At 45.6% G+C, this 24,893-nt stretch overlaps 1 protein-coding gene and 1 long non-coding RNA gene across 3 annotated transcripts in view; both read right to left on the bottom strand.

Annotated features, from left to right (window-relative positions):
- Positions 1-24,893, bottom strand: part of CELF2 (CUGBP Elav-like family member 2) — a 471,642-nt gene that overhangs the window by 346,481 nt on the left and 100,268 nt on the right. The gene's annotated exons all lie outside the window — the stretch shown is intronic.
- On the bottom strand, positions 1,127-24,891 carry LOC141575993 (uncharacterized). Its single transcript, XR_012504137.1, has 2 exons — positions 14,265-24,891; positions 1,127-2,071 (listed from the first exon to the last, which is right to left on the bottom strand). It is a non-coding gene; the product is annotated as an uncharacterized LOC141575993 (long non-coding RNA).

Below are 24,893 nucleotides of genomic sequence, written 5' to 3'. Positions count from 1 at the left end.
CAGACCCCACTTGGGGAGCCACAGAGTCAACGTGACACACACAAGCAGGTTTTGCAGCTGACACATTGTTCCAGAAAATGCAGGGGCTTCAGGAGTAGGACAGGGCTTGCAGGAGAGCGAGCGAGTACAGACGGAGAGGGTGGGGGATGCTGGATGGGGCAGGCTTCGAGAAGGGGGGACACCTCTGGGGTGCCCTCAGGTTCCAGGAGGGGAGGGCTTACCATGCAGTCCCAGTCTGCTAGGGCTGCAGTAACAAAACTCTGCAGACCGGGTGGCTTACAAGCAACAGGGATTGATATCTCGCAGCTCTGGAGGCTGGTAGTCCAAGGTCAAGGTTCTGGAAATCATGTTCTCATGAAGATGCTTTTCCTAGCTCACAGCCGGCACCTATCCCCTGTGTCCTCACATGACGGAAGGGGCCAGGGGTCTCTCTGGAACCTCGTTTTTAAGAGCATTATTCCCCCTTCCAGACTCAAGCAGCTCCAAAAGCCCCAAGGAAAAACACCATCACCTCTGGGGGGTTAGGATTTCAATATATGAATTTTGGGGGACACAGAACATACAGCACATGCCAAACACTTCCCAGCCTGAATTAATTTTTTTCTCCCCCAAGACTGTCCCCTAGTTCTCTTAATAAATACCAGCGTCACCTACACTTACATGTTCATTTTGGGGAACCCAGGTCCAGGCAGTACTGGGGATACATAAAGGACTTGCTCCCCCTTTGCTGTGTCCAGCAGCAGGCCCTGAGTCTTTAAGATGAGAATAGAGCCATCTGAGGATATTGGCTGGAAGCCAGGACCAGCCAATGCCTGGGGTGGAAGGAGTCTGAAAAATGGGTTTTACTACATTAAGAAGGATCCTGGAGAGTTTCCAAGAATCCATGATTCAGAAGGTAAAAAGTGATGCCTTTTGTGCAAGGGAGCTTGGTCACCTCGGGGAGGCATGTGGGCAGGTAGAGAGGGAGGGGCAGAAAGGCAGTAATGGAGTCTGGTGCAGAGAACCAAGTTCCCCTACTGAAGACTTACTAGCCACACTCAGCCTTGGTTTCCTGAACATCCTCAAGGTCCTCTGAAATGTTCTGAAAACAGCCCTTTTCTTGAGAGGAAGAAAAGAGTGGAGCCCACAGTGTATAAGAAATTTAATGAAATAGCAGATCATACATATACATACATACATATTCTTTTCATATTCTTTTTACATGATGCTGTACACCAGAAATTGATGCAACATTGTACACTGACTATATTTCAATTAAAAAAAAATAGCAGAACAGCAAGTTGACAGTGAGCACAGAAGGTGCCAGCACAAGGCGGTGTGAGGTGATGGCAGCAGCCCCGACGTCTAGGGACCTGCAGGCCTTCCCTTCGAGGGCACGGAGCTTCAGGCCCAGCGTGCAGGGCACCCCTCTGAGGCTACTCCATTTCCTGCTTCAAGATTTAAGGGCAAGATGTAAACTCCCAGAGGCTCACTTCCCGGTGCCAGAAGAGCTGAGAGCAGCACGGCCATAGCTGGGGGGCAAGGCCGGCTGCAGGCCTGCCGGGAACGTGGAGCTGTGGGACCATGGCGCCAGAGAAGGCATAGACGGGCCGTGCTCTGGAGGCCCTTCCGGTCTTGCATGCTTTCTGTTACGTGGTCTGATGGGGCTAGGTTTCCGGTAAAAAGCAGCTGCCCGCCCCCCAGCCGGAACTGAGAGAAGTGGGCACCGCTGTGGAGGTGGCCAGGATCCTGGATCCACGCTAACTCTTGCCCCTTCCGAGCATCAGCCTGGGGTGAGCAGAGTCAAGCCAGAGACGGGCATCGGGCTAATTTCCACTGTAGGCCCCGTGTGCCTTCACCAACAGCCAGGTGGAGGCTGGCAGCAAAGAGAATGTTCTTCCAGCTCACCCCAGCTGGTGAGGCCGAGAGCACCAGGCACTTTGTGCAGAGTCAGGGGTCCTCTGTGATGTGTCCAGGGTGGGAGGGCAGAGAAGAATCAGGAAAAGAGGTGGGCACTCTCTCTTCACATCAAGTTTTTCTAGTTTGAGAGGATGCCTCAGTGGACCCCATGTGCCCTGTCACCTTGCAGCATCTGATTAAGAAGGAAGTTGGGAAGATCAACCATTGGGAGGTATCAGTGTCTCTGACAAAATTCTACATTTAGAAGGGTTCTTGGGAAGCATGAATAATGGTCCCTTAACCAGGTCCTGAACTGTCCCACAGGGGTATGTCTGATGCTGCCTTTTGATGTAGGTCAGTTTTGTGGCATTTGGTGAATGACAGAGGATGCAGTGTATCCCAACAAAGGGAGTCACAGATCCGAAATCAAGTTCTGCCCTGAACAGGGGCCTGTCCCACTGACCACGGGGAACTGATCGAGGTCTGAGGGCTCAGTGGGTATTGTCAAAGATGACTGCTAACCCGCTCAGTGACTTGACCTAGGGCCAGAGGCAGCCCCAGGGATGGACACACGAATGGACAGGTCTACTGCTTCCCCAAACCACTGAGAAGCTGGGGACTGAGACAGGCATCAGGGGAGTTCATGGCCAAATAATCAAAAGGCCAGAATTGGCTTAAACCAAAGGGCTTTTCACATCCCACAAAGAATCCTGCTTTGAGAAGCAGGAGGCAATTCAGTGTCTAGAAGATGCCCAGAGAAGGAACTGCACTGCAATGACCAGCTGGTCTGACAGCAAAAGCCAAGGCCTTACAAGTTCTGACCACAGTTCTCATGGAGAACTATAAGGGTTATACTTGTGATTGGATCGATACTGACCTTCTTAACTATGTGTTGACCAGGGGGACACTGGACACTGCCCTGAGACCTGTTGACCAGAATTTCAGCCTCTACTGTTGCAGGTGCCTGGCTGGGGCTGTGATCCCAGCGAGAGAGTGGTCATATGGGAATGACTCTACTGGAGGGGCGAGGGGCCTGGCCCAGCGTCTGGGGGTCCCTCTGGGGCTCCACCCATGCAGTCCTGTTACCAGAATGGCCCCACAGACAGAAGGAAAGCTCAGCGAGGAGATGCAGGGCGTGGAGACAGCTGGGGGCAGGAGCCAGCACAGAACACGCTGCTTTCTTCCAGATGCCTGAGGACCCCGGCCTTGGCAGCAACGGTCATGAATTAATGGGAAATATACCCGATGTTCTGACTCAGAACCACAACAAATTCTACTCTTCTGAATGCCAAGATGAAGCAAACCAGACCCAAAAATGAGAAGAGAAAAACAACAACATATATTTATTCAGCTAATACTTACTGATCACCTATTATATGCCAGGTCCCATTCAAAGCCCTGGGGACGTGATAAGGAACAAAAAACAAAAATCCCTGCCTTAGTGGAGCTAGCGTTCTAGTGGGAAGAGACGGACCAATAAACAAATAAGCTGGTAAATACACAGTGTGACTGGTGGTGGCAAATGCTATGGAATAAGAATTGTTACCTCTAACAGGGAATTCTGTGTGTCAGGCAGTGTTCTAAGCACTTCATATGTGAGCCCTATCATTAGAATATCCCCATTTTACAGATGAGAAAACTAAGGTCTCCAGAGGTAGACTAGCCAGCCCAGGTCATGTATCTAGGAAGCACATGAGCCCAGGGTCCATGCACGCATGTTGTCTCTATATTGCAAGTTGGGGAGGAGTGCTGAGGAGGGTCGGGGTAGGAGTGGTGATTTTAAAGAGGGACATCATGGAAAGCCACACTGGGGAGGTGACCTCTGAGCAAAACCCTGCGAAGAAGTAAGAATGAAAGCCAACAGTCTATCTGGGGGAAGATCATTCAATCAAAAGAGCCCCAAGGCAGGAGGGAGAGAGAAATAGGAGGCCGGAGGGGCTGGCCTGGCTGGAGCCATGTGACCATGGCGGGGCAGGGGTGGGGGGAACCAGACAGGGCAGAGCTTTCCAGCAGGACTGCAGAGGGCCCTGAAATGCTTTGATGGGCCGTGGCTTTGAGTCTGCCCAGTCTGTGGGGAGGAATGGCATGGTCTGAATGTTACATTCAAAACATTATTCTTGTTGCTGTATGAGGAAGAGGCTAAGGAGTTCGGGGTGAAAGCAGGGAAACTGGTTAGAGCATCATTGAATTTCAACAACCAGACAACAGACACCACTGTCACTGGGCGGTAGGCCTGACTGTCCCAGCAGAAGTCATTCTGAAGTGGATGGACATGCCCCCTGGACTGCGGGGGCTGGAGAGGGCGGAGGTCGATTCTGGTCACCAATGAGGAAATATGAGTTTCTGTTCTCGGCCACCTTGTGCTCACAAAACATTAATGACTGACGCTCTTGCTGACTGTGGGCAAGCCATCCTTGGATACTTCATTTCACTTACTCTCCCTCGGGGTTCTGATTCATTGTCCTCTCTCCAGCTGTGACATCTGCGGAGGTGACACTGAGCTCCATCACAACTGCCTGCCCCTCTCCAACGGCCAAGAGTGCAATTCCCAGGCCCTTATTTCCTATATCACCAAACTCAACCCTGCGGCGTCCCTCCCACACCTGCTCTTCCTCCCAACCACTGGTTCTCCTGGTTCAGTTTTTTAACTTGTGACTCAGTTCCCCTTTGTTTTTTGTTCTCTTCCAAATAATTCTAATTCTGAATTCAGAATTGTGCCTCTGAGACATCTTCTCTTTCCAGGCCCAATGCCGCCATCTTTGTTCCAGTTTCCCTTCCTCTGGGCAGTTCTGATTGCCTCCCCAAAGGTCACTCTGCTTCCAGACTCGCCCCTCACTAGGGATCTTGGAGCTCAACCTTGCCAACAGCGAGCTGTGAGCTTTGCTTCAAAATCTTTAACTGTTCCTCATTGCCTGGTGGACCAAACGCAACGTGCCCCAGCTTGGCAGTCAACAGCCCCCACCATGCGTCCAGCTCTGCCTCAGGCTCAGCCTTTTCTAACCCGTACACACCTAACACTCCAAGGCAGACGGCTTGCGAACTTTCTACCAGATCCTGCAAATTCCTGCTTCACGCTCTTAGAGTCCCACCTAGCCTCTCCCAGCTTTCTCTAATATCCCTTCCAGGAAGATTTTCTTATTCTCCCAGGCATTTTCTCTCTCTGCTAAAATGCCATATTTCTTTTATGCGTTTATAGTACAGATGTGTACATTTTTCACGTTATGTTACTTATGACCTTGAGAGCAGGAAGTTGAAGGCATTCTTAAATACTCTAGCAGGGAGTATTCTAAGTGCTAGGTGTTACGTACCTAGGTGCTCAGTGCTAGGTGCTCATTTATTCATTAATTTCTTTACTCCGCAAACACTGAAAACCAGGCGCTGGTCTAGGCACCCGGGACACAAAGACAAGGAGATTCGGTTCCCCTCTTCCATACGCTTGTTAGATTCGTGAAATAACTGACAGGATAAAGAACGAGGGTGGTAATCCAACCATCCTCACTTAACAATTATGTTTCATGCTTCCTTCTACTCCTGCCCTCATAAATCAAGGTAATTGCTTGGCAATCTGGCTAAGCCTTGTAAGGCAAAAGAGCTGTGCATGTCTCGTGTCAAATGGTGAACAGGGAAGGGGAGGAAAAGGGTAAATTATCCTGCCTCCCATCTGTGCCCAATCAGCTCTAAATCTCCAGGAAAAATGTGCCCAGGATCGCCCAAGAAAGAACCTTCCAACTGTGCATCTGCAGGAGGGGAGGGGCCGGCTGCACTCAGTGTGTACGCAGACCTGAAAGTCCGGCTTGATCCTTTGTGTCTGAGAGAGAGAGCGTGCATACTTCTCATGGGCTGCAAAGGTTGCCTGACCTCCCCAGACTGCACACAGAGTCCAGGTCTGCCTGGGACGTGGGACGTGTGCTGCACATTTTAAAGAAGCCCTGGGAAATGGAAGACACCACTCAAGTTCAAGTGCCACTCTGACATCTTACCTACCTTCAATGCAGCCACATCTAACATGCCGAGATTTTAAAATCTATTCTCACCCAGGAGGCTGGGACAAACAAGGAGTTTAAATGTCCTGTGAAACGGAAAATGTGTGAAGGGGAGTCGGTGTATAGCAAGTGGTCAGGACCCACCGGAGCAAGTCTGCTCAGGCCGGAACCCCAACTCTGCCACTTACTAACTGTGTGACCATGGATGAGTCCCTTACCCTCCCCACGCTTCACCTCTCAAAGGAGAAAGTAACGGTAGTCAGAAGTGTTACTGCGAGGATTACAGGAGTTCATGAGATGCTTACAACAGTGACTGCCAAGAATCAGCACCATGTAATGCTTATTAAAGTAAAAAAATTTAGACTTCATTTAAAAAAAAAATCTTTTTAAGAAAAAAACTAGGGCATGTGGACCCATCAGTAACCTTGCACAGAAAAGAACTCCCTTTATGACCTCATCATTATCTGGAACTGACTCTGGATTTCCTACGTCTACTGTGCAGCCAACATGATCTGGAGGAAAAGGCAAGGGGTACATTTCAGTGCATTTTACACGCACGACTCACTTAAATGGAAGAAAAACATCCAAAGGGGAGAAAGAAGTATCTTTCCCCGATGACACTTGAATAAACCTGAATAAACAGAAGCGCTGTAGGTAACGTAACCCTCCGGAAAGAGCGGCACAAATGCGACACCATTAGTGAGAACCACGTGCTGTCCTGTGGGGCACACAAGTCCCCAAATTGGCCTCTTTATGCCTTGTTTCATCCTTTACGTGCAATTTCATCTTTCTGGGGCTTGCATAAATCTCGCTCCCCCTGTATTATCTCCCCATTAGGAGCGAGCGGCTGTAATGACAGCCACCTGTTTTAACGACAGAGCCAGGACGCCCTCGTTTTCAGCAGAGTGCTGTTCGTCTCCGTAACCTTCCCCTCCAGGAGTGCCGGCCCCACCCTCACGCAGTCACGAGCCATTTCCATGGCACCTGTTCCCCTTCTCATTTTAAAAGGTAAATTCCTCCCAAAGGGGCCCCTGCTCACCCCCCACCCCCGGCTACTCTCTCTGCATAAGTCTTGTGCTTTCCATCACCATGATTTTCTCAATCAAATCAGCGGGGAGTCGGGACAAGTGGAAGCTGGAAACATTTTTGGAGAAGGCGCGTGAGCATCCTGGGATGGCCCCATCAGAAATGTGTCAGCGTGATCAACGGCCACCTTCCCAGGCCCATGTCCTGGAACAGCAGCTCGTGCGGCCAACAGGTCCTTGCATCACCTCCTCCCGGATGTCAGGTGTGCAGCCTCAACAGCTCCGTGGGGTTGAGCGCCCATGACAGCCACAAACGCCATGTGCCACTCAGATACACACAGGAGCTCCCAGAGTGCTGGCCACCTCAGATTAGCAACATTTGCAGGCTCCCCAGCACTGTTTTGTCTCCTTGGCCAGGATTCCTCCAGCGTCAGAGCTGCTGTGGCCAGCCCAGCCATGCTCTCAACCTGCCCATGCAGTCCTCAGGGTGCAGCGTGGTTTAAATGGGAGACACACGGCAGGTCTGGGACTGTCTCCTCCTCTTACCAGCTGAGAGGCCTCAGGCAAGTCTTCTCACTTCTCTGCAGTGAGACAGGTGACAGATGCCAGAGCGCACAGAGAGCTGGCTCTTGGCACCTGTGGTCACCTGGTTTCCTCCTTGCCCTGAACACCTGAGTCCTAACCATCCTCCAGGTCGCAAGTCTCGAGGCACCCCCTGCCCCCTCCTCCAGGAAGCCTTCCCTGACTTGCCAGCTTGCACTGCTCCCTTCCTGACCACCCTGGGAACTCCCTCCCCTCTTCGTCTCCCTCTTCTCTTGTCCATGCGGCTGTTCCCAACTCCTCCCCCAACTGCCGAAGTGCCTGTGGCTGGGCGGGATGGAGGAAGATGCTGTGAGCTGTCTTCACACCCCAGCCCTGTTCCTCCTGCCCCCATGTCTGACTCATTAACAGCATCCTCCAGCCCTGGGCCGTCTCCCAGCTGCTCCCGTCTACCCTTGGGTTGAATATCTAGGAGACCAATTGATGCCACCAGTCCCACAGGTGGATCTGAATCCACACACACCTTTTCTCCTTTCTGTCCTGTTTAAATGGAAGCATTGGGGCTCTTTTCTTAGGTTCATTCTCTACCTGTGCTCTGGTCCCCTGATCTTTGCCTCCCTGGGGACAGCACCCGTTTCCCCACTCTCTCTTCTGACAACTTCTATGCGTTTAAACACATGTAAGTCTTTTCTGTCTTTAAGGAACATCCTATCTCAAGTCCATTATTTCCCACCAGCTACCACTGTCTCTCTCTTGTCCCATTTGAAGCTCAGCTTCTTGGATAAATCTTCTAGACTTGCTCACTTCCAAGTCACTGCACTACTTCCTAGCTCGATACTTAGGCTGGATATACCCTCTTCACCTGTTTGCTGGTGCTCAGAACGACTGAGATGCCAATCCAGCTCTCCCCTCTCTGCATGCAAAATGCCTTCCCCAGGTCAAATGTGCCCCTAGCCTCCTAAAATAAGCTGCTTGGGAATGACTTCTGAAATCACACCTACACCAAGGGGAGAAGTATTTCAAGAAGAAAGAAGTGGTCAATGGTATCAAGTACTGCGGAGAGACTACGGTGTGCGTGGAAGTGTCTACACACAGCTGCTCGTGGGACGCTGGGGACTGTTTAAGGTTTTGTGGGTGGGGGAAGGGGCAAATCTATACCTGGTTTTGCAGATCAGCCTCCTAAGCCCAAGGAGGCAAAGTGACTACAGAGGCTCAAAGTCGCACACCCAGACAGATCGAGTAACACCTGGTCAGACCCACTAACACCCAGACAGATCGAGTAACACCCGGACAGACCCACTAACACCCAGACAGATCCAGTAACACCCGGACAGACCCACTAACACCCAGACAGATCCAGTAACACCCGGACAGACCCACTAACACCCAGACAGATCCAGTAACACCCGGACAGACCCACTAACACCCAGACAGATCCAGTAACACCCGGACAGACCCACTAACACCCAGACAGATCGAGTAACACCTGGTCAGACCCACTAACACCCAGACAGATCGAGTAACACCTGGTCAGACCCACTAACACCCAGACAGATCCAGTAACACCTGGACGATGCAGCACCAGGACAGGGGCTCCTGACATCCAGTTCAGTGTGTGCCCAAGACATGCTGACTATGTTGCTCCCTGGCGAGTAGAGACCAAGCGTCCCTTCTCCTGTGTGGCCAGAACACTACCCTCTAGGCCATGGCCAGCCCACCCGCAGGCGGGCACGTTGCAGAGTCCACCCATTCAGGACCACCTCAGGTAGTCTTCAGAACTGGCTTTTTGAGAAGAGCATTTCCCCCAGGTCTCTAAGTCCTCCTAGAACATCCCAGTCTTTCCAATCCAGTCCTAGATCACTCCTCTTTGGTTCCCTGTCAGTCTGCTTGCTCTGGTGGGAAGTACACATGGAAAGCTCTGCTCCTGCCATCTCTCTAGGTCTCAGATCCACAGGCCCTCCTATCAGAGCCCAAACTACTCCTCCTGCAGCCAGTGTGAGCGTTCTGCCCTCACAGGCACTCACTCGACAGTGATACCTGTCTCACCATCCACCGGAGCAGAGGGTCCTGCCCTGAGCCTACCCTTGGCTTGAACTCTGGTTCTTTCTTAGCCATAGTGGGACAGTTTTCAATTACCAAAGAAATCACTATCACATTTTCCTCAGCCCTATGATTTCCTTCTTCTTTGCCCTCAAGGCATCAGTTGGCATCACCACAGATAACCGAGTTTGTCTTAGAACACAGCATGTAACTGCAGAGAATATTTACTCTCCATCGGATTGCAATTTGGAATCATGTCTGTGTAGGCAGCTTCTAGAATGGTCCCCAATGATCCCTACTTCCTGCTTTTTGTGTCCATGTGCAATCTCCCTTTTTGAGCATGGGCTGGGACTTGTGACCCATTTACAATGAAGAGAACACAGTAACAGGGATAAGATGTCACTTATGATACTAGGTGATAAAAAGACTGTGACTTCCATCTTGCTGGCCGTATCTTGTTCTCGCTCTCATTGCTGCCATGGAAGCCAGCTTCTCTGCGGGGAGGCCCACGTGGCAAGGAAGTGGGGGAGGCCCCAGGCAACAGAAGGCCAGGAACTTCAGCCCTCCGTCCACAGCCCACAAAGAACCGAAACCTTCCACAAGCACACAAAGAAGCTTTAAGTGGGCCCTTCCTCAGCTGGGTTTTCGTATGAGATCGCAGCCCCAGCCAGACCCTTGGTTGCAGCTTCATGAGAAAATCTTGAAAAGTGAATCCTCATCTAAGCCAGGCCCAGGTTCCTGCCCCAGAGAAACTGAGATAACAAATGCTTATTGCTTTAAGCTGCTAAGTTTTAGGGTAATTTGTTATTCCAAACCAAGTTTGAGAGTAAGGAAGAAACACATTTAAGACTTTTTTGATTTGATCCCTAAATCAAAATGAAGATGAGAAATACATTGCTGAAATGTACACTCAATGACACATGGAGGGTGAGTGGCGGTTACCTGACTTTTGATTTCTAAGGGTAACTACAAAGAGGAAAACAACACTCATATCCTTCCATTCCCACCATCCCAACAGAATAAACGGAGGAGATAATTAGTTGTCACTTGCTGGGTGTCACTTCCTTGTTTTATTTGGCTCTTTTGGGCAGATGGAAAGTGAATCTAGCATCCAAGTGCAGTGTTAGCATTAATGAATTCCCAAAATACCCTTTCTTTCTGGGTCGAATTTACTTTGTAACTACTACCGTTGCCAACCAAAAATTAAATCAATAAATCAGTATGGGGAAATTGTTGGGAGGAGCTAGGCGTCCTGCTCGAGGAAAGCGAGTGTTTATGGGTTGAATTCCCAGACCACTCAGTAACTGGCCCGCCACCCAGTTCCAGGGCCACGGGAGGTCTGGGGAGAGGGAGAGACAGCATCCAGCTCCCGGGGGCATGAGAGCACTTCTGTCTTCTGGGTCCACGCTGGCGCCGGTGCCTAGCACATTAGCACATTTCCCCACTCCTCCAGGACAAAGGAAAGGAATCACTGCCAAGCTCTTCCTGCCCGTTTCTGGCAAGAAATAGGTTATTTCTAACTTACTAACCCTTTGCTGACACTGTCAAACTCTGCCTGCTCGATGACTCTTTCCCACTTGCCCCGTTTTCCTTTCCTGTGATTTACCCAGAACGGTATCGCTCAGGCCCCAGACAAAGGGACAAAAGAGCACTGGAAGTTATCAAGGTCACAGAGTTGTCATAGTTAGAGAGGGCTGTTTGGTAGAGGAAATGGCCTTTTGAGATTTTTCCATTCACGAATCAGAGAATGACCATGAGTGCTACAAAAGCTTCAGATGATCAAAAGTAGCAAATAAGCCAAAAATGAACCCACCCACATATTTTGGGGAGGTGTTTCTCCCTCTAACCCTCCTCCCCGCTTACGCATGCCACACACACACAGGGACACCTTTGGGTCCACGCCTGGCTAAAGAGAAACACTCTCAGGGGATAACTATCTCTCTGCGTAATGAAAACCAGCAGGAGAATAAATGCAGGTGATCACATGCCAGTCCTAGACACCCTCCTGCTTAGTGCCCTGTATGCGAAGTACCTGTGTGATTAACTGAACCCCATGCTCTTCATTCAAATATGGGAGCACGGTGTACGCAAAGCCCCTCGCCACCTGCAAACAGCCAGGGGAATGGGCTGTTCTTGTCTGAATGCTGGGCACCTGCTGTCCTGACCTCAAACCTGCACTCCCCAGCCCACTCCATGACCAAGAAGCAAGTTTTCTCATCTAGGAGTTGCCGCGGACAATCCACACTGCTCTTCCATGATTCTTGGATCACTAGGAACTCATATATATTGAATAATCGAAGATAAGCATATTATTAATCTTTAACACACACAGTAGACATAACTACTGGTGTCAAAAAACCCAAGTCCCCTAGCGCCAGCCTTTGGAGTTGAGGGGGTGGCTACCCAGAGCCATCAGCTCTCTCAAGCCTACTTTCTCTTGTCCAGCTCCTCGTGCTCTATAAATCTGGCCAGTATACAGTTTAGATCTTCCCTTGGGGACCTAAGTCAGAAGTGAGATACCACTTTTAAAAACTATCTCTAACCTCTGATCCACCAGTGTTGTTGGCTGTCAGGGAGCCAAGGCTGGCTCTCCTCTTTCTATCTGAGTCAAGCATGTTTCTCCCTCCCTTCCCTCCTTCCTTCTTTCATTGCATAAATATTTATTAAGCATCGGCTCGGGACCAGGCCCTGTAACAGGCACTGGGAACATAACAGTGACCACACTGATGAGGTAGATACTGTCAGTGCCCTGGTTTTGATTTGCCCTGAGGGTCCCTGCAGATCCCATGCAGAAATGTATGGATTCCTCCTATTTCTGCCTTTCAGAGTATGTTTTCTCGGGCCTTGGCCTGAACGTGGGGAAGACAGACGTGCACAGGAACAAATTCTCCCCAGGGGCCGTCAACCGTTGAAGGACAAGGCATTATGGAACACATCGCAGCCTGCCTACACCTCAGTGGGACAGCATCCCACAGGAGGCCAGAGGGCCCGAGTCCCCACTGCCCTGGCAGTAGCCCACTCATGAATCTGCCCATGGGCAGCCCTCCCTTCCTGCCTCCCTCCCCCTCCCTCATGCTCTTGGACTCCAATCCCAGTCTCAACAGCCGGCTTTGGGGGAAATTCACTGAACATACAAACTCAGTGTTGGAGACACAGGAAGGCCACTTCCAAACTGTCACACAACTCTTATTTTTTTTCCAAGTAGGAAAACAGCAGCATGCCATAATAATTCAAATCGAGAATTATCCCAAGTTGCCTGGTATGTTTGCAATGATATTTTAACATGTCCCCGAGCATCACAAAAATCCATCAGGCACTCATTCAAATGAAATTTGAAGGACACAGAAAACACAGGCATATTCTCTGAGAGAATTATCATGCGATGCCTTCCACATAATGCCCTAGCATCTTCCCTTCTCTAAATTTAAAGATAATCCTTTGGTATTTGGGTCTTTGGGGCGGGCTGTACTGTTCAGCTTTTTGTTCAACCTAAATAACATTTCCTATTCTGCCAAATAATATAATTCCCTGAATCACACCAATTCTACTTAGTAAACTTTCCTTGAATGCTATTTTTCATCAACATCACATGCCTATTAGAAAAGAAGGAACAGCTGGTTTTTCAGTGAAGTGATTATCTTTTCATTATTGAATTCTGAATACTCAACATTACCTATCTCTCTTTCGATCTCTCTTGAGTCATCCCAAATTAGACTGCTGTACCCAGGACACCCCAGTTTACTTTAGGAAAGGGGTGAGGATGAATGGAAATAGAGGTGAACAAAGAGAAGTAACATTGCTTCTATAAAACTTGGCAGTTTCATATGGAATAAATGAAAGAAAGACAACTTTCACATCTGCACAGTCACTAAATGTCAGTTCCCAGGAACCAGCTATATTCCTGGATATCAATGAATATATATATACATTCATTCTGTCATATTATCTAGACCGACGCTGTTTACAGCCACTGATACACAATGAGAGTATCTGAGAACTCAAATTATTTGAGGTAAATAAGACTTCATATTTGTGAAATAAAAACTTTCTAATAGCCAAACTTCTGCTCTCTCCTTCAATGATAGCTGTGCATCGTAAACCCAGAATTGAAAGTCAAATCTTGATTGATATTGTGTCCTGAAATCGTGTGGGCTGGATAACATAACATTGTTTTTATAGAGTTCAATCCACAGGATTCTACAGTGGTTTTATAGGAAGTCTGAGTTTGAAAAGAAATTACTCCTGCAGCGGCCGGTTCCAAAAAACCCTCTTTAGCATCTTCTCAAAAAGTAAACAAGCCAACCAGAGATAAGGCAGAATACTGTAAACTAAAGCATCATATTCCTAAAGAATGGATGAAGAACTTGGAAAGTAACTGGTGCTTCTTTCCAACAAGATGTGGCTGGTGGGTCGGTAAGTCCCTTGCTGCACACAGGTGGTCTGAGAACTGATCATCAGGTTTCCTGTGAGAGCTTGTTTGAAATGCAGACTCTCAGGTCTCCTCCCAGACTAACTAGATCAGAATATATATTTAAGTAAAATCTTCTGGTGACTTACACGCACTTTAAAATTTGAGATGCACCATTATACACCACGACGTAACCAGCATCAACATGAGTCTCTGCACTGGCTTTCACTCAGCTTGAACAAAGCTATGGTGGAAACCGTGAAATTAAATATTTTGTCCTCAGGGGCAGGTGGGGGAGCAGGATAGAAAGTATCAGAAAAGTGGTTCAAGGAGTTCCAGATCTATGGTCCCAAATACAAACTCTGAAATGAACATCGTCTTCATCCTCACCAAGCAAATATCGGCTTGTCCAGCGAAGTCCATGGACCCACTTTTGACTTGCTGATGCTCAGTCTATCCATCTGTAAAACCAGGAGGTGACACAAGATACGTTCCATCCAGCTCCAAGTCCTAACCTTGGACATATCAAAAAATAACAGGGGCGGTGTTGGGCAGAGGACAACATTCACAAAACATAAGAATACTTGCACAATTCTTATGCAGATTACTTTGTGATCTTGGACAATTTTTATGTTCAAATGTAATTACTGCTCCACTGAGAGTAACCATTTCTTTTTTTTTTTTTTTAGAAAAAATATTTACGTATTTAAAAAACTTTTTTGGAATTTTTTTTTTTTTTTTTTTTTGCTTGAGTGAGAGTAACCATTTCTTTCCTTTTGTTTGTTCTAAAGGTCTTATTGCTACTTTCTGCTCTGCCGAAGTCAATAACAACACACACATACATCAGAGAAAGGAAAGAATCCACTGAGAGTTTGGAAGAGGAAGAGAGGAGAGAAAAACATGTAAGAAATCCTTGGGGTTGCAGGGTTGAGAATTCACGATGACGACTCCAGCTTCATCCTGCTCTCCAGTCCTTCGCTCCTTTCACAGGGTCTCATGTCCCACTTTTCTGCAGTACTGTTGTCTGCTACTACAGCTAGACATAGGAGCATAACTTTCTCCCCCTCACCAGCAGCTCTGTACGGTGCTTGAATGGCCACACACAATCACAAACAAAATTTAAATTCGACACGATTCAACATCCCCCAGGCTGATTTGCTACACCAGCTACCACGTAGCCTTTATGAGCTACTGTCCTTTCACTGTTATCCCTAAAATTGTCCCAAAGAATCTCCCAACTAGTCTCTGATCTTTTATGGAAAATCTTCATTTATAATATTTAGGAAATACAGCGACTAGGTTACAAAATGAATGGATAAAATGTGGCATTCAACTTGGGTTTCAGTTCACCCTGGTATTAAAGAGAAATTCTTGCATCATGGGAGTTGAGCTTGGATACGACTTTCTCAACTAAACACAGTCAACTGCCAGAGCTTCAGGCAAGAACCCAGAAAAGATGAAATTCCAGACATGATGGAATTAGCCAAGAGATATGAGGCCAAGATGAGAAAGGCCAAATGGGACCAGGCAGCCTCCACAGTCCTGCTGCCAACAGAGCCCCCCTAGCAGGGCCGTGGACCAAATTTTCATAGTGAGTGTCAGGAACAAGCCGGCAGGTCAGGTGGGCAGTTAAAGGGGAAGTGCAGTCTCTGGGTAAGTCACTCCAGAGAACTCTTTTTATTCATTCTCTTGAGAAATTGCCAAAATGAATTAGAAGCCATTGGAGTATTACACTTACCTCTGCTTCAACGTTATTTGTCTTCCAGGACTCCATATCAAGTTTGCACTTTGCTTAATTTGGAAAAGGCTGCCACTTTGACAGACAGCTGCAAACCCCGTGTGCAGGTACAAAACGACTTCAACTAAACTTCCATGCCAGCAACGCCCAGGACGCCTTATTACTAGACACTCAAAGCTCCAGTTCCGCATCCACAACGGTCCCTCAATCACCACCGGAAATGCTCATTCAGATACCTGGCCTTTATCTCAAGCTCAGTATGATACAGCCCTCCTTCTAGCCCCACATTTCCCAACGAGCTTCCCCCAGACCACCCTCCCTGGGTTTTGCGGGTGACACCTGACCTCGACAGTCACTTGGAATGGCCTCTTCTTTCATCGCCTGAGTTTCAGCAAGTAATATTGATTTGTTTCTCCCAGGATTTTCTGTAATCAACTGTTCTTTTTTTTCCCTTTCCACAAAGACCAGTCTAAAGCTCGCAAGCTGGCTTCTACCTACTTCTCTAATCTCACATTTTCATTATTCTCTCAACAAACCATCTGGTTGAAACCAGCTGGCTGAATCCCTATTTTGAAACTCCAGATTCCTTGCTCTTTGCTTGGTGACTGCTGTTTCTTTCTCCCGATCTGCATCCTCCATTGTGATATTTTTCTAATTGCCTTACCAAAAAACGTTCTCTCCCTCCTCCCAACTTAAATATATGATCAAGTTAGACGATGCTTAAGGCAGTTAATAGAAATGTTTTCATCTCATCCTGTAATAGCCTTTGCACTAGGCTCTGATTGCTAAGGAAGACATAATTTCTGCTACTACAAGTCAGATTTCCACCGTTAGAATCCTGGGGTTCTTGAAAGCGGGGATCGTCATACCTTGCAGCCTTCACAAGACCTCATAAATTTCCTTGTTCCTGTGGGTGCCCGGGGATGCAACTAGTAATAATGATGTTGTTAATATCAAGAGATTAAAGTTTCATTACTTGTGATGTCCAGGAGCATCTTCATGATTCGTGAAATACATATTTTTAAAGTTGTGAACTATTCATAGAAACCTATTGCACCGAAAGCCTAGTTTGGGGATGACTCCTCTTTGCTTTGTAAGGGGAACTTGGGGCGCTCTGATGAGTTACGAGTCACCAGGTGTCACCGTCACAGATGCTCGCCCGAGCTCCCCGGGTCTGAATCTGGCTGGGGGTGGGGGGTGGGGGTCTCAAATGTTGCGCTGTGGTGGTAAAGCAGAACGTCCACTTCCTCACTGGACGGTCATGCTCCCAACATGGGTTTTCTCTTCAGTGTCCTTTGATAGCTCGGCGTTACTCCTTAACATCCCATTCTTCCTCTCCCACCAGAAGCATGACAATTAGAGGGTTAAGGATGAACAGTCAGGCTAAATGGTGAATTTATCTTCTCTGTTGGCTTGCGTCACTGCCTCAGTTTGGTTTTATATACAGTGTTATGCGAGTTTAATGTTGCTTATTTGGAAAATGAAAACAATATCGGATGCCTGAGAGGTTTGAGCCCAAAAGGAAGTCTGGATATTTGCCAGAAAGAAGGCAACAGGAAATACATAAGGGAAACATTTACAAAACCTAATCTGAAAAAGAAAGCTTTACAAGGTTTAAAAATATGTATGAGAACGCATTTTATAAATTTACATGATCTCGGTAGCTTGAAAATTCCAAACACTGATGGAGGCAGATGTTTAAGAAGGTAGAATAAAAACCAAGCCAACCCTGCACGGGAAGAGAAATGCTCCCACCTGGTGTTTCATCAAAGCTCAGCGGACAGCAAGGTCTGAAACCCTCCAGGGGAGGCAGAGGGGCCTTTCTCCTAAAGTGCGTTATACAACAAAGCACTATTAAGTCAATATGGGAAAAATTCATTTAACCTATAATTTTATTTTGGCAGCATCCCTTTCAATACAAAAGAAAATGAATGGCAGAGGGTTATGAAACAAAATCCTTTACCCCAGAGGCTCCAATAGCTCTTAGGATGCTCAACCCAGGAATTCTCCTTTACTCTGCAACGCCTCTCCTTCCAACAGGCTGTGCGTGTGTGAGTGTTCATGTGTGCATGTGCGTGCATGTGAGTTTGCAGGTTTTCTCTTCAGCCCTCTCAAGCAGTGCAACCTCTACACAGCAAATGAGGAATTCTAATTGCAAAATTATATCTTCCACAGAATCCACTTTCTACCCCTTTGCTCTGGAAGCTCTACGGATATGAATGCTTCCACGAACAGGATGAATAAAGGCCCAATTCTCCACAGTGGCGAATCCAGGAAGTGGCAGGTTTTATCTTCAAGGAGTTCAACGGCCACACAAAAGCTCTCATGTGCAAAGAATGGAATTTGCAAATTGGGATAAATGTGCTTTTAAGAATTTTTGTTTTGATCATTTACTTCAGGTAACATTTGTGGGTAATATAACATAGCTTTGAATTCCTCAGCAGATAAAGAAAATCTAAAGGGGAAAAAAGAATTAGGGCAGGCCTTTATTAAATTTTAAAGTATGTCTTTGCTATACTCTTATGAAGAGCCAAATAGGGTATCAAAATCTCTGGAGATCACCAGTATAATTTCTTTATCATGTTCCATTTAAAATTTAATTATGCAGTCTACAACAAGAAGAATCTGAGCTGTTTAAATAGGTCATGCAGTGAGTAACTTAACAATAGTCTAAAGTTTTTCTTGTAAAGATCGTTCCTTTGATAGTCTGTTACACATCAGAACACTATATTATAAAACAAGTGTAATTTAATTCAGTCACTGCGGACTCTTACATACATCTATAAAGTATGAAATGTTTTGATTTTGGTTATTTAGAGAATTAACAAAAACTATGTTCCTGAATAGAGCTGCTCAAGACAGATGGGCACTATTTACACAAATCCTTTCTCTGGGTAATTGTTATTTTCTTGTATTGTAGCAAGGCCAAGGGAATTTTACATTTAATACCTGGGGTATCATCCAGTCATCCCCAGCAAGGCAAAAATCTAGCAAATGAATAATTAATATCTGAATTAGAGGTTTCTATGGCCTATGGCTTGACAGTCCTTCATTTCTCATCACAAATTTCAACCAGCATGCAACTTTGATTTCCTTAAAATAAAATGACAAGGTAAACGTGGTTTTGAGCACTGTGCACCTAGCATTTCATTTCATTCTCAGAACAACTGGTCCTATTATTACCCCCACTTTACAGATAAAGAAAATGAGGCACAGGGAGATGAAGAATTTTCCCCATGGTCACAGAACTAGTAAGGAGCTTAACGGGGATTTGAACATATGCTGGAGTTTGTCTCCAGAGAGACAGGTGCTGGACCACTTCACCAAGCTGCTTCCGATAAGGCACAAAGGCATCTTGTGGGAGGGGAGGGGAGAGCTCAGTGGTAGAGCGCATGCTTAATATGCACCAGGACCTGGGTTCAATCCCCAGTACGTCTATTTAAAAAAAAAAAAGGTGTCTTGTCTTAGACATGGACAGTACCCAAGTGCTGGTAAACATAATAGGCATAAAGCTATCTCAGCATGAACCACTCTAAGAGCTGCCATGTATTGATTACTCTGTGTGCCAAGTGAAAAAGTTCATATGGGGTATCTTCTCACAGTGACACTATGAGATGGGTACCATAATTTTTCCAAATTTACAACTGGCAAAACTGAGACAGAGATATTAACTAACTTGCTCAAGGTCACACGATTACAAAATGGCAAGACACAGGTCAAGACGCAAGTGTGTCTGAGCCCAAATCCCAATCTCTTAACCTCTATGCTAACATTTATTCAACAGCAACAGCTCTGAACAGCTTGGTAACAGCCAAATTTAGGTTAATATCTTTTTAGCCAATAAGATGAATTTTTCCGGGTGCCAAGAGTATTGATGCAGTGAGCAGAGTTGGAAGGGTGACAGAAGGTGGAAATCATATATCTGGTGTAAGACTGGAATTCTGGGAGGTTTCTTCAGTGCTTCCTCCCTCCTTTCCTCTTATAGACTGATCAGAAGTGGCCTATCCTGCTGCTGAACTCCCTTAGTGCCTTTTGTCTGCTTGTATGTCTTTCCACCTTTCTTAAGGCAATAGACACTTTCCACCTAGCCCTGTGATTGTCTGTGCTGCTACCCCAGACACCACTTAGGAGAAGAGACAATGATCGGTTTGTTTTCTATCGCAAAGCCTATAACCACCCTTGGCACACAGCTAGTGTCCGATGCGCATTTGTTGAATTAATGAATAAACGATGGATGTCGTGAATATTGGGCTGCGCCAGACCTGGGTCCCAGGAAGCTGGTGAAATTGTCCTTTCTTAGGGACTATAAAGAAGACAGGAGATGTTATCAGTTCTAGATTACTTAGAGTTTGGCCTGGAAGTACCAAGATTTTTTCCCCCTATTTCCTCCACCTTCCAGGCTCTGGCAACCACTTTTCTAACTCTCTGTTTCTATGTGTTTGACTTTTTTTTTTTTTTTAAGATTCCACGTATAGATTATATCAGGCAGTATTTGTCTTTCTCTGTCTGGCTTATTTCATTTAGTATAATGCCCTCAAGGTCTATCCATGTTGTCCCAAACATCAGAATTCCTTCCTCCTCATGGCCAAATAATATTCCAGTGTCTATATACATCACAACTTCCTCGTCTATCCATCCACTGACAGAGACTTAGGTTGTTTCTACATATTGGCTTTTGTGAGTAATACTGTAATGAACACAGGAGTGCAGGTATCCTTTCGAGATCTTGCTTTCATTTCCTTTGGATGCAGAAGTGGTAATGCTGGATCATAAGGTAGTTCTATTTTTATTTTTTTGAGGAACACCCCCCCCCCACTGTTTTCCATAGTAACTGCACCAATTTCAATCCCACCAGGACTGCTCAAGGGTTCCCTTTCTCCACATCCTCACCAACATTTGTTATCTTTTGTCCTTTTAATGAAAGCCATTCTAACAGGTGTGAGCTGATAGCTCACTGTGGTCTTGGTTTGCATTTCCCTGATGATTTGTGATGTTGAGAACCTTTTCATGCACCTGTTGGCCATCCGTATGTGTTCTTTGGAAAAATGTCTATTCAGTCCCATTTTTAAAATCAGACTGTTGGATTTTTTGCTATTGAGTTGTGTGAGTTCCTTATGGATTTTGGATATTAAGCTCTTATTAGACATATAATTTGCAAATGCTTTCTCCCATTCCATAGGTTGGCTTTTCATTTTGTGGATGGCTTCATCTACTGGGCAGAAGCTTTTTAACTGGATGTCATCCCACTTTTTAGTTTTTCTTTTGTTGCCTTTGCCTTTGGTGTCACTGACATTCTTATCTTTTAGTTTCTAAAGGTCTTTCAGAAGACAGCATCTTTATTAAGGACAATGAGAAATACGAGATTCTGTTACCTACCAAAGCCCTCCAGAGGGGGCTGAACATCTAACTTAAACCCCACAGGGTACAAGTGTGAGCTAAGCTGGCACAGATCACTTTGATTCTCTTGGTCTCTGCCTTTTCCCCTTACTGTTACCTGACCAGTCGCACCCATGACTGAGAATCTGGTCAGTCAGAAAGTTGAGTCTTGCCTTCCCACTACATGGAATCAGTTGAGTTCAAACATCAGATAGTGAAGACTAATAACTGAAGACCAAAATTCCGTAAGTGAAGCTGTCATGTAATGACTTTTATCTCTGACAGTCACACAAACCAAGGAGCTATAACTTCTTGGTAAAGAATGTCAGACAATAATCCTATGGTGGATAGTGATGTTCTAGGAATTGGGCATTCATTTCTTCTACTGAATACTTATATTTCCTAACTCCCTTATAGAAGGCATAGAAAAAAGATCAAGTGATTTGATTAAAACAGAGAAAAAAGGCTAAATTTTTCTTTTAAAACTTTGTTAGCCCCTGCCTCCATTGGTTTACGCTGAAATCTAGTAATAGATGGCATCTCATTTACATATTTACATATCACATGTACCTTATTTACATATTTAATTATTGGAAAGCTTCATTTCCTGATATTTCATGTTCTTCAAAGAGCATCCTGACTTCTGGGTATTGTGCTTTAAGAACCAGTTCATGAATCTCTACTGGAGTCCTCCAGATGCTCTTATTAAGGTCTATTAAGTAGCTTTATTTTCTATACTGTTTAGTTTATGTTAAGCAACAGTAGATATGTTCAAGGAATTAAAATGCTCTCTCTTTTTCAAAAACAGCTGCTAACATTGCATGATTACAGTAAAACCTCTGTTAATGTAAACCTTGTTATTACCTTTGCTATCCAAAATACAGTTTTACCTCTGTAGGTATTATGTATATTAAAACCCCGTCTTATTGTAACTAATTCAGTACCTCCATTCCCTAGGAACAAGTGGGGGTTTACTATGATTTAATTAAAACATATCTACTTAAACTAAACACTTTTCACCATTAAAGAAGATCTCAAAAGGCATGCCTGCAATGGAAATAAACAATTGTCCCGATTGCCAAACTTTGCTCCAGCGAAATAAAAGCAAGGAGTCTTGGGCAAGATTGAAAACAAACCTTTTCACAGCTCAAGAAAAGAACCCAAACATCCCGTTTCCAGGACACTTCAAGATAAAGAGGACAGCATGAGGAAAACGTGTAGCCAGTTTAAATATTTGTTTAAATCCCGACAAGATCATGGGTTTTAATATTTATAATATAATTACAAGGCTTAGTGCTTGTTGCTCATGCAGTCTAATTTTTTTCCAGTGACATATGATTACCAGGCTTTCGTTTCAGCAGTGGCAAGAACTCAAAAACACATTTAGGTTCTCATTAGTAATGAAAAACTAACCGAGCGTTCCAGTACCTTGTGCATCCATTTCATCTCCACTCCACGCGTTCTTCACAACCAAGACACAACCCGCTGCTGTATGCTGTGTACGTTCTCACAGAACGGTATCAACCATGGGCCAGCTTTATAAGACAATCAAAGTTGAAATACCCCATCTCTGTGCTATATTTGTAAATGGTCTTTCAGAAAATTTCAAGACCGTTAAAACCAATGAAAACCAAAAGCATAAAACTGCTATAAAATGCCACTGTCTCCCTTTCCAGCCACGTATCACTAGTTAGCAGCTGCCCAGATTTCAATTTTCCACTTTTCCTAGATGCCACTGCATAAGTGCACTTTCAGGACTAAAAGGATAAAAACCCCAAAGTGTCACGTTCCACTAATCATCAGCCAACAAACAAACAGAGTAACTAGAGGTGCCTTGTTCTCAGTGCACCGAGGTTCTGGGGCTCATTTGCACTTTCCCAGTGACAGGCTGAAGAAATCTGCAAAAAGGGCTGAAAGTTGAACACCTGACTGAATTCTACGAGATTGTAACAAACAAATGCTAGCAGAAGAAATAGCCTGGACTCCAAGAGAAGCAGTCATCGTCAGTCACGTTACTCCATGTCAGTGTCAAGAAGGGAGATAACTGTCAACGGATCACGTCCCAAACTGACCCCAGAGCAAGTAAAACATAACACCTGAAACTACATGAGAAGAATAATTGAGAAGTAACTGATGTATTATTTCTCACACCCTTCCTGCCAGGCATTACAACGGCTGTGAACTGCAGTTCGAGTGGGGTTGGCGTCATGTTTATTTTCAACCAGACGTAACATTAGGATAAGAAAAATTCATGGGAAAAAAAAAGTGGGCTTATTCCTAAAATACCTCCCACCAAACTCAAAGAGAGAGCAGATTCCTTCCAGTAATAAACCAACTGCAGCAGAAGACCATTCACAGGCAATGTGGGAACTGACACTTGGTATTCGCAATGGAACGCTCCTTAATAGAATTCAGGATGTGCACCAGATTTCTCAGACATCTGAGTAATTTTGATCTGCATGATTACAGCTCCGTGTGGGTCTCATCTGACAACACGGGGGGTGGCCCACTCCTTAGCTATTCTAGAGAAGTTTAAAAGTCATCCTTCATTCCATTATTTTGGGATTAACTTCTTCACCACAAACATAGGCAGATACACAACTCTCTGCCTCCCAGAAAATGACAGGATGCCTCGGTCTGCACAGTGGACTCTCCAGAGTGAAAGCACATGGACAAACAGACTCCGTGGGGACACGTACATCAGAACACACGCATGCTTTTAACCCTGCAAACCAGCGCACAGTTGAAATGCTTCTTTGGGATGTGATCCAAAGAATTAAGACATACAGGAATTTAAATATTTGGATCACAGTAAACAGTTTTTTTGGCACTATCAATCACAATCCTATAAGCAAAGATTCTCTTTACATTAAAAAACAAAAAAACCCCAAAAAACCGAACATGCTTATCTCCTGAAACAGATGGTGAAGATGTGTATTCTCCCCCGCTCCCCCATGCTGTTCATAATCACAGCCTGTACACTCTCCTTCTCTACTTCCTGAGTCTCTTGGTTTCCATTCCCAGCAGTTCCCAGGCAAAACCCTATGCCCTGTTCATTCATTCATAGGTGTTACTGAGCACCTTCAAGGACTCAGGCAGCGTGCGAGGTGCTGCATGTGATGCCCAGTAAAATATCCCTTAAAACATTTCCGCTCCCCTTCCTTCCTTCCTTCCTTCCTTCCTTCCTTCCTTCCTTCCTTCCTTCCTTCCTTTCTTTCTTTCTTTCTTTCTTTCTTTCTTTCTTTCCTTCTCTTCTAATAAATAGTGCTAATCATCTCTGGTGGCTAGTTGTCTATAATTTGCAACCTGTTAATTATCACTTACTTCACAAAGTGACATAAAATATCAGAAACATATTAAAGACTTGGATGAAGTTATATATTAATTTCTTTCTCTGGTGAGATAGTAACTAATTATTTAAATGATAATATGAATTACAATTGTATTTACAGTATCATCAAAATCAGGATGTAAGTTCTTTAGGGAAAGCTCAAAATTTTTTCACAAATCTAGAAATCCTTGAACGCAATAACACTCATGGATATGCTGAGGGAACAAAGAATCCAATGTGTCTTCAGATGGCCAACACCCGTGACTACCACAAAGGAAGCAGCGTGTTAATGACTTCTGCGGAGAAGACAGCTCAAATGTACACATGTGTCTATGTGATGTAACTTCAAAGGAATGAGAATGATTTCTCCAAGTCACGGATGGACATTGCCGTCATTACTTCTTGGTTACATCACTTCTACGAGACTCATACACAGTCCTTGTCATTTCCATGGTAAAGTATGAGTTAAGGTCTGACATGAGGAAGAGAGAACGAAGAACTCCCCGAGGGCCTACAGTGCCTCTCTCAGGGTGTGACATGAGAAATCACACACGGAATAGGCAAAGCACACCGC

This window comes from Camelus bactrianus, chromosome 35 (genome assembly GCF_048773025.1).
Source record: "Camelus bactrianus isolate YW-2024 breed Bactrian camel chromosome 35, ASM4877302v1, whole genome shotgun sequence".
NCBI classification, from domain to species: Eukaryota; Metazoa; Chordata; class Mammalia; order Artiodactyla; family Camelidae; genus Camelus; species Camelus bactrianus.
This window is presented reverse-complemented; position numbering and strand designations above follow the sequence as displayed.